This window comes from Garra rufa, chromosome 12 (genome assembly GCF_049309525.1).
Source record: "Garra rufa chromosome 12, GarRuf1.0, whole genome shotgun sequence".
Lineage (NCBI taxonomy): Eukaryota > Metazoa > Chordata > Actinopteri > Cypriniformes > Cyprinidae > Garra > Garra rufa.
Window position 1 is genome coordinate 25,683,963 of NC_133372.1, and position 18,309 is coordinate 25,702,271.

An 18,309-nucleotide genomic window follows, 5' to 3' on the forward strand; every position below is an offset into this window, starting at 1 on the left:
TCAAAATCGAAATTTCCTGGCTTTTTTCATGATAACTGAGGTCTAGGGGCTATGTAACTACCATATGAGTTTCAAAACAGTCAATCCACAGTAAACTGCACACAGCCTGCTTAAAGTAGCTGTTCCTCTTCACGAGCCGCTGTGACTTCTGTAAAAATGTGACGTCCGATCTACTCACCGCCTTCAGTCACCAACCAACGTCCCACCCTCCTTTGGTCAAACCCCGACAACATCGCGTCCATTCCATTGATAAGCAACAACAACACGAAAACAAGTCGAGAAAACCCTGTTCAGTCCATGGATGTCGAAACTACATCATTGCACAGGCTTCCGAACAACGTTAATATAAGAGACCACTGGCAGTCAACTTCAGCCTCTTTCATACAGCCATTCCGGTAAATACACGGATAATGTGTCCCATGATTTGTTCCGGAATTGTTTAATTTGTTTCATTCACAGTTGTTTTCCGGAATCTGCATGCTTTACACACAACCCATAAAGACATGTGACATTTGGATGCGAGATGTAATGCGACGCGTACGTTTCACTAAACTTAAACTAACCTGAACAATCTGTGCTTCAGCGCTGATAGTGAGCATCTCCCTGATCGCTGCTTCATTCCACTTTGCACGTATTTTTCCGTTGTGAAGAGTCGCAGGATAACGCGCATCATCACTACAACACTGCCTTTATGGTTCTGGCTTTTGTTCACACAGCGCTCGTTCCCGTAATTTTCCGGAATCAGCACGTATTGCGAAAGGGGCTTTACTAAAGCAACAGTTACGTAGCTACTGCATTCGGTGTTTGAAAAAGGAAAAACATTAATGATCATTCTGAAATATCCTGTTGAGTATCAGCAGGCTAGTCACTCTCTATGGCTCTGGGCTAGGCTACAGCATACATGACCGTAGTTACTTGTGATTGGCCTGGCTGTGCGTCACTCAGAAAACAACAGGCCAATCAGAAGAGAGGCTCATGAATATTAATTAGATGGGCCAAAATCGACCTGTTTTTGACAGAGCTCCTAAACAAGGAGCTGTAAAAATATATTGAGATGGTTTTTGGCACTTATACCGCAAATATATATTCTTAAGGACATCAACAACTAAAATAAAACTTCAGAAATGTGTACAATATGGGACCTTTAAATAGAGTCCAGGAAACTCCACACAAAAGGGACTCTATGTATAGTCCATATATCAGACACAATGAGCTTCTTCTACTGTCAATCAGAATTGGCCCTGTGACCTCCCCGCTAGCACCCTGACAGAGCCATAATTAGCTGTCTGCTGTCTATAATACCTCACATCTCAGCACATTCAGATGGCACAAATACATAAAAAAGGAGTTAGCGTGTATCCGCGTCATCATTTGCTTGAAGCCTGCACATCTGACCAAACAGTGTTAACATTGTCATTGTTTTAAATTACATTTTTATCATCTCTCTGCTCCATTTAATGCGTCTAAAGTATTTTCGTAATACTCTGGGGGTAAATGACAGCTTTGCTTCATTTGAAAGCAATGATAGTAAGACAAAAATGAAAGTTGGACTTGTGGATCTTAAGGGATTTCAAGCCCATGATCTCATTTCCTAGTGTATTTTTAAAGCCCAGATGATCCATCCTGGGTCCATAAATCTCTCTTGCATTGGAGAGAAGCATGAAGCACCTTGCGAAAGCTTGATGTGAGGAGTGCAGCGCTGCTAATGAACTTTGAAATGGGAGTGAGCGGCAAGGGCTATCAATTATAATAACAGCCTCCCTCTCTTCCAGACAGAGCAGCATCCGTCCCCATTATGGTCCAACACCTCTGCCATGTTTAGCCTCATTGAGCAACTCTCCTCAATAAAAACGAGGGCCAAAGGCCTCATCACACGGTTGCACTGCTTCAAGTCGATAGATTCACATTTTGGCAAAGTCACATATTTATATACCCTGGCATATATGAATATCATCAAGACAAATGTCCTCAAAACTCCTGTAATGTCAGTCAGTCAAGTGGTAAACTGAAGATGCTGCATGTATGAACTGCATTTGGATTTCTGAATAAATCAATAGATAAGCAATTAATGTAAAGCTGAAACACACAGGTGTCCCATCTTTGCTCCATGATAACCGAAGGCTTCTTTGTTGGCCCTAAGGACTGAGACAAGCTTGTACATGTTGCTGTGAAAGAGAGACAAAATTGGACAGGCAATTAGTCATGATTAGTCCTTAGCAACCAGCAATTAATTATCGGGGGTGACACATTCACAGGCCTGCTTCAAGAGGTAAGAAAACTTTTAAAACCAGAGCAAGCACAATTTGACACTGCATTGAGAGCACAGATATCCACATTGCACTGAACACTCTGCATATGGAGTCTAATCTACATGATGAATTATCATGTCGAGGCGACATTCTTTATTACAGTCGCCGAGGAACAAAAGCCCACTGCTGAGGTGAAAGGAATGTGAAAGTAAGATATTACAGTAGACGCACTGCATAAAATATATCACAAATAGCACCGAATAATGTAAGATGATATATGTGGCTAGTTTATAAAATTAGAAGTGAAGTGTTGCCAACTGTGGGATTAATTTTGGAGAGTTTGCTGTGGATCTTTCCAGTGTTGTGGCTATAAAGCAATGGCGAGGCCTCGAGGGACAAAGCTTTTCGCTTAGTCGATGGTTCAGCGAATTTGTTACCCGTTTGTTTCAAAGTCCTGTCAAAAGTTGCTTCCCTGAAATCGTTTGTGTGGTTTTTGCCTCTGATGAGGTGTTTGTTTCCGAAGATAGAGGTTATGTCAACATAAGCAGAGCTGTTTTTAGGAGAGGCAGACGAACGGGCCCATGGGAACCCATCAGAACATGGTGACAAAAAATAGCCATTCTCTGGGGCCACACTTAGACCGAAGTGAAAGGACATGATCTCCTGGTTTTCAAAACATGAGATCAGCTGCTTTCTTGAGCCAAATCTTTATCTCCACCATCTGCCATCTGTGAGATTCAGATAATCCAAAATAAAGGAATGGTTTAAAAGATTCACTTGTCAAGAAGAGGCATCTTTTGTGTTTTTGGGCTTGGGTTATATAAATAAGGATCAAGCTGTACAACAGTAATAGAATGTAATTCTCTACTAACAATGGCTGGATAATATACAGTACAGAACTGAAATAGTGTGATGCTTTCCTTTTTTTCTGGCACAATTTATAATCATATGCTCCATCTTGCTTAAAAGAATAGTTCAAGCGAGGTTCGATGCTGAGACTGTCTTTCTTCTCTGGTCCTCATCAAGGTTAATCAATCAAGTTGTAGAATGACAAATGTGAAATGCACCATAAAACCGTCATAAAATTGGCCCTTGCGTGTTGTATCTAAAATCTTCTGAAAGCACCTTAAGGAGAGCAGAAATGTTTGAATATTAATTCATTTCTTTTTAACAAATCAGCTGATTCCATTCACAAAGCTGGTTTGAATGATTCATTCACAGATTGGACTGATCCAGTTCTCAAATTCAACTCACTGACTCAATGATCTGTAGGCTGGTTGCATAAACTGCATAAACTAGTCTTAAAAAGTTAGTCATCCAATTTTTTTATTCTTCAAGACAGGTCATAACTTTTTTTAATTTAGTTACAAAAAGATAGATTGGTCTACTTTGAACATGAAAAGTAACTAGCCTGATCTCATGACAAAAACGTACCCGTGGGTACAATATGTACGCCATGTACGTTTCGTGACATATTTGATCTGTACCCCAGAACAGATGAACATACATTATGGTACGTTTTATGTGGCATTGGTTTTGTATGTGTTGCTGCAGTTCTGACTTGAAATGTCCGTTGAGTGGCACTATAACTCTAATGCTCCGTGATGTTTTAAAATAATGTACCACTACATCTAAACCTACCCAATAGTATGAACAAAAGTGAAAAATGCAATCATAAGCATGCTGTTTTAGCTTGTTTTTCAATCTCTCATTTTTCAGCTCTTTCATCATTAGTTCGTACCCAAGGATTACACATCGTAAATCCAATTCTGTGCCGCTTGTTAAGCTTGTTACGGCCGGAAAGCCATATGGAGGTGTAATAATAACTGTGTACCAAAACGCTACTGTTCATTTCTATTAAAAACTGCAGAGAAATGTACTTATTGGTAAGTATTTTGCATCTTACGAAAAAGCTTCCACAGGTTGTCATAAGATCAGGTTCTATACACAACTATGTTTTCAGAGATGTATAATGATCTTACATAATAAACTGTCATGTTTTTAATACCTTAGAATGAGCAATTTACATTGAAATTGCTATATTTAGCCCCAAACGGACAAACTGCTCTACTGAGCGCGTTTTGTCACTTTGTTGTTCTTGCAAATAAAACACTGACAGAATGATGAACAAGTAATAATAATATTCGCAATAACATATTGGTTTACTGCATAATTAAGTTAATATAATTCCTTATAATAAAACGTCAGTTCTGGTCCTTGATTCTGATTGGTTGAACCACATTCTAAGCTGTTGTAAATTATTCTACAAACATAAACTTACATAAACCACTTTGTTGGAACTATAGATATACGTATATGGAATAACCATTTTAAAAAAGCAAAAAAGCCCCAGGAAGCCACGGTTTACAGTAAATTTATTGCAGATAAGGGTTTTATTTTTTTTATTTTTTTCGCTTTTCGTTGTGCCTAACATTGCCCCTTAGCTGTTATAAATTCACAGTGAACCACAGCTTCTTGGGACTTGCTTTAATTTACCACTGGCTACTCTCTGCTGTCTCAGCCGATGACTGCCTCACCGCTAGATGCCACTAAAATTTACACACTGCATCTTTAAGACACAATCTTAACATAGTGACTATGCAACTGATCGTAGATTTAAAGGGATAGTTCACCCAAAAATGAAATTGTCATCATTTACTCACCCTCAAGTTGTTCAAAACTGTAATGGTTTGTGCACACCAAAAGTGAGTTTAATTATTTGTGTGAGTGGATTACATACAAAGTTAATACAAAGATGCAAATAGATGCAAATTTGCACAGGGCGACAAGTGGTGCTCGCTGCAGAGCTGCAGGGCGATGCAAATGACGCAAATTAGGCGACGTGATTGCGGTGAACGCGCAATATCTCGTCTTCAGCGCAAGTTAAAAATAATCTAGATAACGCAATTAAAATATTCGTTTCACATTTGGTGTGCACACAGCATTTGCAAGTTTCTTTCTTATGTTGTGGGCAAATGAATTTTTTTTTGAAAGTTGGTAACAGTTGCTGATAGCCATTGAGTTCCATATTATGGAAAAAATACTATAGAAAGTAAATGGCTACCAACAGCTCTTTGATTTGAACTTCCCCTTGTCCACGTTAATATGTTTTCATTTGCAAACACAGCATTTTCTCTCCATTTTGGCCTTCTGTCCACACTGAGACTGCGTTTTTGGCCACATTCACACAGCAGCAGAATTAGGTTGTCAATGCCGTATTAGACTCATTAATACGGTTGCGTTCACACACAATACGGTTATTTACGGGTGTGACAACCGCATTCTATAACCAAACTCACACCCGTAATTTAAACCCAAAAAAGGAGGCTTTTGAAAACAATAATGTTCAGTCATGTGACACATATTATACCAAGAGATTTCTATTTTTATACCCGTATTGTGTCTATTATGTGCTATTCACTTTCACACTATTGCTCCAGATGTGTTACATTGTACAATCTTTATATTACAGTCCTGCAAAGATGACAGAACATTTACTCACAATCGCTGTTTGTGGCAAAACATGTGGGCAGTTGCAGTTTAGATCAGAGACATATAATGGTAAGTGAGTGCGAGATGGATGCATCAGTAAATGGTGAGATATTTTCCTAAACACAATGACCCTGCCAGAAGAACTGTTCAATCTGCATGGTCTTTGTGAGCTTTTCTGAGGCTTTATGCACGCATTGTAAAGTAAAATTAAAGATTCAGTGTGGATAAGAAACTTTTTGAAAACACTTGAAATAGCGTGGATGGAGAGTGTTGAAATATAAAAGTCTTGAAATATACTGCACGTCATATGAACCATGTTTCTGATTCTTGCTTCCTTCTTGAAGTGTGAAATCTCCCTCATTCATTGTAACTGCATGTTAGAGCAACCAGTACATTATTCAACATCTTTATGTTTGTGTTCCATTGAAAGAAGTCATAGAAAATTTGTGACAACATAAGTATGAGTACACTAATTGATAACAAAAGTATTTTTGGGTGAAGTGTTCCTTTAAGGCATTTCCAGCAAACAAATAAGGAGTGGAAGCAATGCGATTCAATATCACTATGACCTTCTGTCAGGAGATGTAAAATCAGGACATGTTAAATTAACACACACTAAGCTGTCTTGAGCAGCTGTATGCTGTCCATGCAAATTAAGACAAGATTTGTTCAAGTGTTACTCCATCAGCTTTAATTGTAGTGCTTGAATGCAGAAGTATGTTACACAACCACACCACAGACTTGAGGCAGAAAATAATAAGGGAATGTTCTCATTAGTGAAGAGGTAGAGAAGGCCAGAAGGTGGCTCAATTATAATACCTACAATTGACACAAAAGTTAGAGACAGTATTGTTATGCACTTGAACTGTGCAAAGCTTTCTGGTCTGACTGTCGCTTAATCTTGGACTGTTTCTGTGACACTGCTTTACCCTTCATTTTCATAGCTTTGGCATTCTTAAAAGTATTGCATCTTTCTTACTGTAATGTGGTGTAAAGGCATGAAATACCCTTGACAAAGTGACTCTGTTTGTTAGGTGTAGATCAGGCTCTGACAACTGACCAGTTGGAGCTTCATTATTGCCTTCTGCAGTATTTATTGTCTGTGCCCTAGTGAAAATAGTAAAATGTATTTGAAATACATTTATTTTGTGCTAAGTACTACAAATACATGTACATATTTATGTGCTTAATAAAAATGCCCTGCAATTGTACTTTTGGTATACAGTTAGGGTATGTCAAAAAAAGGTTAAAATGACTGATTGTTTTGCTAGATAAGACCCTTCTTCCTCAGCTGAGATTGTTTAGAGCCCTTTGAAACTGCATTTAAACTGCATTGGGATGTTCAAACTCGCGGACACCATTAAAGTCCACTACATTAAGAAAATTCCTGAAATGTTTTCCTCAAAAAACATCATTTTTTGAAAGAAAGACATGAACATCTTGGATGACTAGTGGGTGAGTACAATATCTGTAAATTTTTGTTTTAAAAGTGAACTAATCCTTTAAGTGATGTGTCAATAAATATGTTAATAGATCTGAAGTACACTGTAAAAAGCGAACTTTGGTGTTAGTTGGATTACTCTAACTATTTGAGTCTTTTGTTTAACGTGACTTTTTGCTTTTCAAATGGTAACTTAGAATTGTACATTCTTTCAACTTAAATGCTTAGAAATATGTCTCAACTTCACAACTACTTCAACAAGAAATTCAATTTAAGTTGAATTAAGTTAATAATTAAGTTAATAAATAATTACATATTATCAATTGGTAACATCTAAAAAAATTAAGTTGATCCAACTGTTCACTTATGCAGTTGAATTAAGTTAGTGTAATGTAAATATTAGAAATGAATAAACTAAAATTATGTAAGTGATTGACTTAGGGAAATTAAGTTAAATGTAATAAAATGTAATAAATTAAGTTGAAAAAACTTAAAATTCTTAGGTGTTTTTCTTTAAGTTGATCCAACTGTTCAGATTTTTATTTTTATTTTTATTTTATTTATTTATTTATTTATTTATTTTGATTATGGCCTCAACAGAAAAAAGTCACTTGAACTCAACTATGTCCTGATTTTGAGATTAATTTACTCTTGGCCTGAATTATGAAATAGTTTATGACGAAGTGTCATGTACAGTTGAAACACTCATCTTTAAAGGATCAATTCACTTCCAAAATAAACATTTCCTGATAATTAACTCAGCCCATGTCATCCAAGATCTTCATGTCTTTCTTTCTTCAGTCAAAAAGAAATTAAGGTTTTTGAGGAAAACATTTCAGAATTTTTCTCCATATAGTGGATTCCAATGGGAGCCAACAGGTTGAAGGTCCAAACTGCAGTTTTAGTGCAGCTTTAAAAAGGTCTACACGTTTGAAGCCGAGGAATAAGGGTCCTATCTAGCGAAACAATCTGTAACTTTTTTTAAAAAATACAAATTTATATACTTTTCAACGACAAATTCTCATCTTGCACTATCGCGACTTAGGCTGAAATACCAACCCATGTGTTTACAAAGCAAATGCGCAAAGAAAGTCAAACTCCCTGTACCAAAAAAAAACTAAAACAACAATCTTGGGCAATTTTGAAGTTGGAGGAGAAAATGAGTTTTTGAGGAAAACATTCCAGGATTTTTCTCAATATAGTGAACTTCAATAAAAGTCAATGGGTTGAAGGTCCAAATTGCAATTTCATTGCAGCTTCAAATGGCTCTACATGATCCCAGTCGAGGAATAAAGGTTTTACCTAGTGAAACAGTCGGTCATTTTCTAAAAAAAAAAAAAAAAAGTATATACCTTTTAACCACAAATGCTCGTCTTGCACTAGCTGTAATGCGTGAAGTCACATTATAATACCTTCATGCAATATGTTATCACGTTGAAAAGGTCATGCATGGTTAGTTCTTCAACTGTGTACTCCGATTTAAAAAGGTAAGGTAATGCGAAAAACTCAGAACTAACCATGCGTGACCTTTTCAACGTGATAACATATTGCATGAAGGTATTATAATGTGACTTCACGCATTACAGCTAGTGCAAGACGAGCATTTGTGGTTAAAAGGTATATACTTTTTTTTTTTTTTTTAGAAAATGACCGACTGTTTCACTAGGTAAAACCTTTATTCCTCGACTGGGATCATGTAGAGCCATTTGAAGCTGCAATGAAATTGCAATTTGGACCTTCAACCCATTGACTTTTATTGAAGTTCACTATATTGAGAAAAATCCTGGAATGTTTTCCTCAAAAACCTTTATTTTTAACCTTACCTTTTCAACTGAAGAAAGAAAGACATGAACACCTTGGATGACATGGGGGTGAAAAATATTATTCTGGAAGTGAACTAATCCTTTATTCATCTTTCTTACTCTTATTCACTTACTACACCTGGTGTCAGTTTTGGCCTCCATCAGTTCATGCCAAATGTCTAGGCCTTGAGAGCATCTAACACATTAGGATTCTGCTGCATGTGAAGTTGATATAGTATGTTTTAACTATAGCCCAACTGTCCATTCGTGACCTTTGTATGCAGGGACACTGTCATGGTGGAAGTGTTGAGGGTCTTCTTTAAAATATATGATTATATGAATCAGTTGTCCAAATTTTTGACTGTTATATTGGTGGTTGATGGTCAGTTCATCTTAGGATATCATCAAGACAGAAATAACTGTTTGTTTGTGGTTTGTAATAATGTTCTCTCTGAAATTATTCTTTGGCCATTGCTTTATACAGCTGTGATGTGTATAAATTAATAAAGAAATAATAATAAATATGCAGTGAGATGTTATACACTTTATTTTCTTCCTGCAGTGGGTGGAAATGACAGCAATAACAAAAGACACTAGCTAAAGCGCTAGATAAATTATTTATATCTACCATGTCAATATACCGAGTATGTGACACAGTTTTATTGTTTCATAAGAAGTCTTTTAATATTTAGAAGACATCTGCAAGTAATGATCTTAGAAATTAACACCAGTAAGCTAATAAAGCCACAAATGCGTTCAGGCAATTGCAAAACATTAAAGTTTTGAATGAATGTAAATAATATATGAGTAAATAATGAGAGAATTTTCATTTTGCAATGAACTAGCTCTTTAATTTGTGTGGTTTAAAGCTTTTCATATCTTTTCGGTCGGAAAAGATATCAGGTCATTTTGCAGTATCCATGCATTACTAAAGGGTTCTGCACTGCCAACTATAAAAGTTAACCCACTTAACCTCCACAAATTGAATAAGCAGTGAATTACTGAAGTCTTCCTTCACACCTTCCCCTGTTATGTGCTTTGTCTCATGTACTGTCTGCATTACTGTACTCTGTGAGCGCATGGTTTCTCATTCTTCTCCTTCAGTGACTCAGCATCACAAGCGTAATTGGAATTATTGCACAACCAGTTGATCCTTTATTGCACAATCCATAAATTAGAATGCAGCACTGGGGTGAATGAGCATCCGCTTAATGCTAATTATGGTCAAGTTATGCCCGGGCAACTCTCTAGTGCTTATCAGTCACCATTCCAGGTGGCCTCACTGAACCCTTCAATGGGGCCGCTTGATCAAGCGGAGGGTTTTACTTGGTGTTGCAGAATAACATGGAGATAAAACTGATTGCATTTTGATTGCCTTTATTTGCTTTCCCAATTAGATTGAGTAGGCTCAGATGGTTTTCATTTAGAAGCCCTAGAGTAAAGTATTAGATTTGGTAATGCAAAGTGTGCATCCTAAAATCTGTAATCTTCCTTGCTTAACCATGGAAAAGAAGTATATGTATATATATGTATATATACATACAGTCAAGTCCGAAATTATTCATACCCCTGGCAAATTCTGACTTAAAGTTACTTTTATTCAACCAGCAAGTTTTTTTTGACCGGAAATGACACAGGCTTCTCCTAAAAGATAATAAGACCATGTACAAGAGGCATCATTGTGGAAAAAAATATTATTCATCTTTTATTTACATTTGAACAAAAAGTGGCATGTCCAGAATTACTCATACCCTTTTCAATAATTGCTGACCAGCTTTTTGCATGTCTTCACTGGTATTTTTGCTGATTCATCTTTAGCGATGAGCTCCAACTCTTTCAGGTTGGAGGTTCTTTACCACTTTTGCTGTGTGTTTTGGGTCGTTGTCGTGCTGAAATGTCCACTGGTGCCCAAGGCCAAGTTTCTCTGCAGACTGCCTGATGTTGTTGTTGAGAATTTTGATGTATTGCTCCTTTTTCATGGTGGCGTTTACTGTGATTAGGTTCCCTGGTCCACTGGCTAAAAAAACACCCCCAAAACATTGGGTTCTCACCACCATGTTGGACAGTGGGGATGGTTTTCTTAGGGTTGAAGGCTTCTCCTTTTTTACACCAAATGAAGGCTACATCATTGTGGCCAAACAATAAAATTTTTGTTTCGTCTGACCATAAAACAGAAGACCAGAAGTCTTCTTCTTTGTCCAGATGAGCATTTGTAAAGGCCAAGCAGGTTTTTGTGTGCCTTATCTGGAGAAGTGGTGTCCTACTTGGTCTGTGTCCGTGGAACCCAGCGGTGTGCAGTGTTCGTTGAACTGTGCCTTGCCACCAGCAGAGCCCAGATTTATCAGGATGGCCTTGGTGGTGATCCTTGGATTGTTTTTTACCTCTCTCACTACACCTCCTGGCCAGCACAGGTGTCACTTTTGGCTTCCGACCACGTCCTCTGAGATTTTTCACAGTGTGGAACGTCTTGTATTTTTTAATAATACTTTGTACTGTAGCCACTGGAACTTCAAAACATTTAGATATGGTCTTATAGCCCTTTCTTGACATTTGAGCAGCCACAATGCACAGCCGCTTTTCACCTGTTGAGTTGGTTAAAACAGCTGTTTTCAATGAATCAGGGTAATTAGGATGCTTTAGAACAGCTTGGACTATTTGGAATGGTATAGAACTTTGGATTTTTCCATTGACTGTGACAGTTTGCAAAGGGTATGAATAATTTTGGACATGCCACTTTTTGTTCAAATGTAAATAAAAGCTGAGAAATATGTTTTTCCACAATGATGCCTCTTGTACATCGTCTTATTATCTTGTGGGAGAAGCCTGTGTCATTTCCGGTCAAAAAAAAACTTGCTAGTTGAATAAAAGTAACTTTAAGTCAGAATTTGCCAGGGGTATGAATAATTTTGGGCTGGACTTTATTTTTAAAGGACAGATCAGAACTGTACTGTACGGCACTGTATGTCGGCCCACTGCCCACAAGGCTATTGGAGCTGATGGGAGAACCACTTTAAAAAGTAAGTAAACAAATCACATAGTTAGATATAACCACTTTGTTATGCCAAAATAAAACTTAAAATGGCATGAAAACATCTGTATGAAAAATGATTTAGTCAGTAATCAGCTTTAAAATAAATCTACATTTCTGGTTGCCAAATCCTCCATTCAGAACACGGCTATAGCAATGTTATATTAAATTAATGAGAAGTGATACTAAAGACTTATATTATTACAAAAGATTTCTATTTTGAATAAATGCTGTTCTTTTTTTACTTTTTATTCATCAAATAATTCTGTAAAAAGGTTCGCAGGTTTCCAAAAAATATTAAGCAGCACAAATATTTCCAATATTGATTAAAAAAATCTGAATATTAGAATAATTTCTGAAGGATAATGTGACACTGAAGACTGCCGTAATGACTAATGAAAATTCAGCATTGCCTTCACAGGAATACATTATATTTTTAAGGTCCATTAAAAAAGAAACCCATTATTTTAAATTGTAATAATATTTCACAATATTACTGTCACAGTCATGTCTGCTTTGATCATTGGTTTCTCCCATTGTCTCCCCCTGTCATTCTGTTATAATTTGGTTTATTCCCTCGTTTGTCCAGATCCCCATCACCTGTGTCTAATTATTAGTTCCCCTTTATAAGTCTGTTTGTTTCCTGAGTTCTTTGTTGGTCTTTAATGTTGTATGTTTGTGTGTGGAAGTTCTCCGTGTTCTTGCCTTGTTCCTGTCAGAAGATTATTAAATATATTGTTCTCATTGTACTTCGTATCTCGTCTTGTCCATCCAGCATGTAAACCATAACAGAAAAGACCGACCAATACAGTTTATACCCGGCACTTTTACCTGCGTTTCTTTTCTGTTTTTTCTCAGTGTTTGTTTTTTCAGTTTATTATGGACCCTACTGTTCTCCTGATCCTCCTGAGGCAGGGGGAGCGCTCTCTTGAGGACCACACACGTGAGTTTCTCTTCCTGGCAAACCAGTCACACTTCCCGGATAGCAGCCTACTACCACATCGGACTGAATTCTACCACCAAGGCGCTGCTATCCGGGGAGGGTCCTCAAGAGAGCCTGCCGGATTACATCGAGTGGGTGCTGGCGTCCTGCAAATCGTCATGGACCATCGACTTCGTCGAAGAGGACGTCAGCCCCACTCCAGACCCAGAACCCAGCCAACCATCACCCCGACAAGCGGAGTTGGAGCCCGAACCCACCGCAGATGGGGAGCCAGAGCCGAGAGCGACAGAGCCAGAGCCTGACCCATCTGACCAGGTGCGAGAGCCGGCATCAACAACAGTGATGGTGGAATGCTACGTGGAGCAAGAGAGGGCGATGGAGAGCCCTGCCCACTGCACCACTGCTGGGGGTGAGATTGAGCAAGATTCTGGGGATCTTATTGACTTTTTCACGGAAATATCCTTCTGTCCTGATCTTCATGTCTGCCTGGAATTCCCACCCACCGACCTCTGTCATCCACATCCATGTCTGCCTGGCCACCGCTGTCCCCTGACAGCCCCTCAGCTCACCCTCAGCCCAACACCTGTGCAGTGGGCTGGCCGTGGGGCTGCCAGCTTCCATCGGCGTCTCGGCTGGAGGATCCCTCTGCTCTGCCTCCAGCCTCCGAGTCCAGGACTCCACCTCGGGCTCCTCTGCCAGCTGCTCCGCCTCTGTCGGTCAGCCCCCTGGAGTCGGCATTCCTTCCACCACCATGGCTCCTCCCTCCGTCGGCTCCACCGTGAGCCATCATCATGGCTGCGGTCTGGGTCCTGCTAATTTCCTCCTGCCCCGGGTCCCTCCTGTGTCCTCCCTGGCTCCTCCCACCATCGTCGCCCCCTTGGATTGTCTGTTCTGCCATTTGGACTTTTGTTTCGGTCTCCCTCCTTGGGTTGCGTCCTCCGCCGAAGCCTCCTACATCCTGGACTCTGTTTTTATGGTTTTCCGCCCCTCTTTTCTGTTTTGTTTTTCTTTTTCTACGGCGCGAGGACTCGCCTATTAGGAGTGGGGCGTAATGTCACAGTCATGTCTGTTTTGATCATTGGTTTCTCCCATTGTCTCCCCCTGTCATTCTGTGATCATTTGGTTTATTCCCTCGTTTGTCCAGATCCCCGTCACCTGTGTCTAATTATTAGTTCCCCTTTATAAGTCTGTTTGTCGGTCTTTAACGTTATTTGTTCGTATGTGTGGAAGTTCTCCGTGTTCTTGCCTTGTTCCTGTCAGAAGATTATTAAATATATTGTTCTCATTGTACTTCGTGTCTCGTCCATCCATCACGTAAACCATAACAATTACTGTTTTTACTGTATTTTTGATTAAATAAATGCAGCATTGATGAGCATAAGAGACTTCTTTAAGAAACAGTAAAAATCTTACTGATAAAGTTCAAATTGTTAAGTTATTTCCTCAATGAGCTTTAGGCTGTACACCAGCGTTGAGAGCAGTTCCTATGAGAGATGTCAACTCGTGTATCAAATGGACTCCATCAAGCCCAGGTTCAACCACACAATGAAACACAGTTCTGATCTTTGCAGTGCCACCATGCAGACAGAACAGATCAATGTCCACTGACACAGCACTGAAATAACTGTGACTAGAGCTATAGCTCTTTTCATGGCTTCCCCTCAACATTAACCAAAAAAAGTTCCTATCTGGCAGAAAGCGCCTCTGTTGTCTTAACTATTACAGAATAAGAGGAACTTTGAGCCTTTGAGAACTTTTGATAGGCAGCCTTAAAGGGTCAGTTCACCCAAAAATGAAAATCTGTCATTAATTACTCACCCTCATGTCGTTCCAAAGCTGTAAGACCTTTGTTCATCTTCAGAACACAAATTAAGATACTTTGGATGAAAACCAAGAGCTTTCTGACCCTGACAGCAACAGAGCTACTCTCCAGAATGTGCCACGAAGACTGACAGAAAAGAGATGAAATTGTTAAATAAAGTTGGGTTTTTTGTTTTCTTTGTGCTAAGAAAGTATTCTTGTAACTTCATAATATTAAGGTTAAACCAGTGTTGCCACATGGACTATTTTATCGATGTTCTTACTACATTTCTGGGCCTTGAACGTGTCAGTTACGATGCTGTCTGTACAGGGTCAAAAAGTTCTTGCATTTCATCAAAAATATCTTAATTTGTGTGCTAAATGAAGATGAATGAGAGTAAGTAATTAATGACAGAATTTTCATTTTTGACTGAACTATCTCTTTCAAAAAAGAAAGCAGACCAATTTTGTATCCCTCTGCAGAGCAACAAAATCTATTTGAGGTTGTGATTTCTCTCTATTTTAACTGAAGTAGGTTTAATAATTGAATTATTGTCTCTCTAGATTTTCAGCTAGTTTATTCACAAAAAATCTTCAGGCTGCTGTGTCTGAGACTTCTTCACATTTCTCAAAAGGCAAGACGTATTAGATACTCTCTGCTGCTGGAGAGCATCGGGTTTGAGGTGCATGTCATATGATGCTCCTTCAAATCTAATTGCATACATTCAGCTCTCTCTGAAGGAGTCTAAAGTGCCAGGAAGCATTTATGCACATTGGAACTGTTTATTATGAATATCCAAATGAAATTTTAGAGGTTTTAAAAAACAAATTCTTAGGGCATCTAATGTAAGCACTGAAAAAAGACTCCCTTCTCAGCTCAAGCACACAGTGTCTTTCATTTCTGCCTCTTGTGAAGGCAATATACAAGTTTTGATACAAATGTGTACACACAACACAACGATCCTTGCGTTAGTATATATAAATAGCTTAATGTGCTCTAAATGCCTCATGAATTTTTAATAGAAGTAATTATATAATTGTCGGTCGCATCCAAATGTTTTTGCACTTGGTTCTGTTCTCTGAGACTGTATTTTATGTGAACTTTTAGTGTTGTAATTCATCAAAAAGCAATAAGCCATAATATGAAAACAGAGAGTTGGTTATAAACCCACTGTCAATAGACCCTTCTCTAAAGACTTACAATTATATTGGGAGAAGCAGGCTCATGATTATTGTGCATAATAAAATTCAATTCAATCGGGAGATCAAATTATGTATACAAAACAATAATCACATCAATATGCACACCATTTCATTGCCATAAAATGTCATAATAGAACCCATAAATCTGAACTAATCATATTGGCAACTATGTTGTGTGTTATTTATTTCCACATGTAATGGGATTGAGTAATTGTTTTCCATCTTTACCGGTCTCTAAGTTGAAGTATCCCATTTACATTTATATTGCCACTTATAGTAATACTGCTCGGCGGGGTCAGCCCTGAGTTTATAATGTGTCGTGGTGACTGCTTCACTGGCTTTTTGTGCCAATACGTCTTTCAGCTCTCATCTGTTCACCTCGGTTAAAACTCATGGCCTTTGGATTAAGCTCATGGCCTAAGGCAAAATCAGTTACCTTGGGACAGATTGAACAACTGTACATTTCTAAACTTATTTTAGTTTTTACTATGTGTGAATAAGGTAGTAGAATGTATTTGTTCAATCATAAACCTTTTCACATTCTGTATTGGACACAGTTTAAATGTATTTGGTTATTGTGAGATAAGGGGAGATGCACTAAACTGAGTTGAACTTTTACCATTTAGATGAAGTCACAGCTGGGATTATAGATCTATTAAACTGGCATTACACCATGGAGCTTCACAATGTCTAAATTAACAGATCTTTCCGACTGTGACCTTTTACTATTCGTGAGATTGTTTCCAAATGTTACCTAGACAATTTTACAGACTATATTTAAAATGTAATAAGTAGTAATAACTATTTCAGTTACTTTATTGAAGTAATGTAACTGATTACATTTGATTACTTTTTGATTACTTTTCTAAATTTCTAACAAATTTAAAACATCCCTTCTTTTTCAGGACCTCTGCAATTCGACTGGGCATGCTCTCAATCAACTTCTGGGCCAAATCCTGACTGATAGCAACCCATTCTTTCATAATCACTTCTTGGAGTTTGTCAGAATTAGTGGGTTTTTGTTTGTCCACCCACCTCTTGAGGATTGACCACAAGTTCTCAATGGGATTAAGATCTGGGGAGTTTCCAGGCCATGGACCCAAAATTTCAACGTTTTGGTCCCCGAGCCACTTAGTTATCACTTTTGCCTTATGGCACGGTGCTCCATCGTGCTGGAAAATGCATTGTTCTTCACCAAACTGTTGTTGGATTGTTGGAAGAAGTTGCTGTTGGAGGGTGTTTTGGTACCATTCTTTATTCATGGCTGTGTTTTTGGGCAAAATTGTGAGTGAGCCCACTCCCTTGGATGAGAAGCAACCCCACACATGAATGGTCTCAGGATGCTTTATACTGTTGGCATGACACAGGACTGATGGTAGCGCTCACCTTTTCTTCTCCGGACAAGCCTTTTTCCAGATGCCTCAAACAATCGGAAAGAGGCTTCATCTGAGAATATGACTTTGCCCCAGTCCTCAGCAGTCCATTCGCCATACTTTTTGCAGAAGATCAATCTGTCCCTGATGTTTTTTTTTTTGGAGAGAAGTGGCTTCTTTGCTGAAACATTCTTAACAATGCAGTGGAAAGTTTTTTAAGTTAATTTTCATGGCAAAGAAGGACTATGCAATTCATCTGATCACTCTTCATAACATTCTGGAGTATATGCAAATTGCTATTATAAAAACTTAAGCAGCAACTTTTCCAATTTCCAATATTTATGTAATTCTCAAAACTTTTGGCCACGACTGTACTCAACACTGATTGCTGTCAGACTTTCAAAATCCTTCATCACTTAAATTAAAATTACAATGATTTAATTTTAAAGCACAGCCACCACAAAATCAGAATTTAGCACCTTTTTTTTCATTCTGAGGTTAAATACAGTAACTGTAACAGATTACAGTTATGTTTAATTTGTAATTCCATTACGTAAATCTGTTACACCCCAACACTGTCTACTAACCCAGAAAATGTGAAAAATGACAACCCAGTAACTTTTTTTATTAAGCCTTTCTCAGCATTTTCCACCCACTGTGCCACCATTTTGTTTTTGCAATTTCTTTCCTGTGTTTACCTTCACAGACATAACCACCTGTGTTTTTAAAACCTATGTCTGTTTTTGACCTAAAAGTGTGTGTATTTGACAGATTAAGCGCAATAAGACATGAAAGTTTAAACTGATATGGCTTTAAAATGCATGATTTCAACGCAATAGACATGATAATCAAAACCAAACATGTGTTTTTTTAGCAGAGTATCGTAGGTATGAGCTGTAAAGACACAACACTATTCTGGAAAAGGGGGCAGGAAGGTACATTCTGGGGACACCTGAGACTTATATTACACAAACAAGT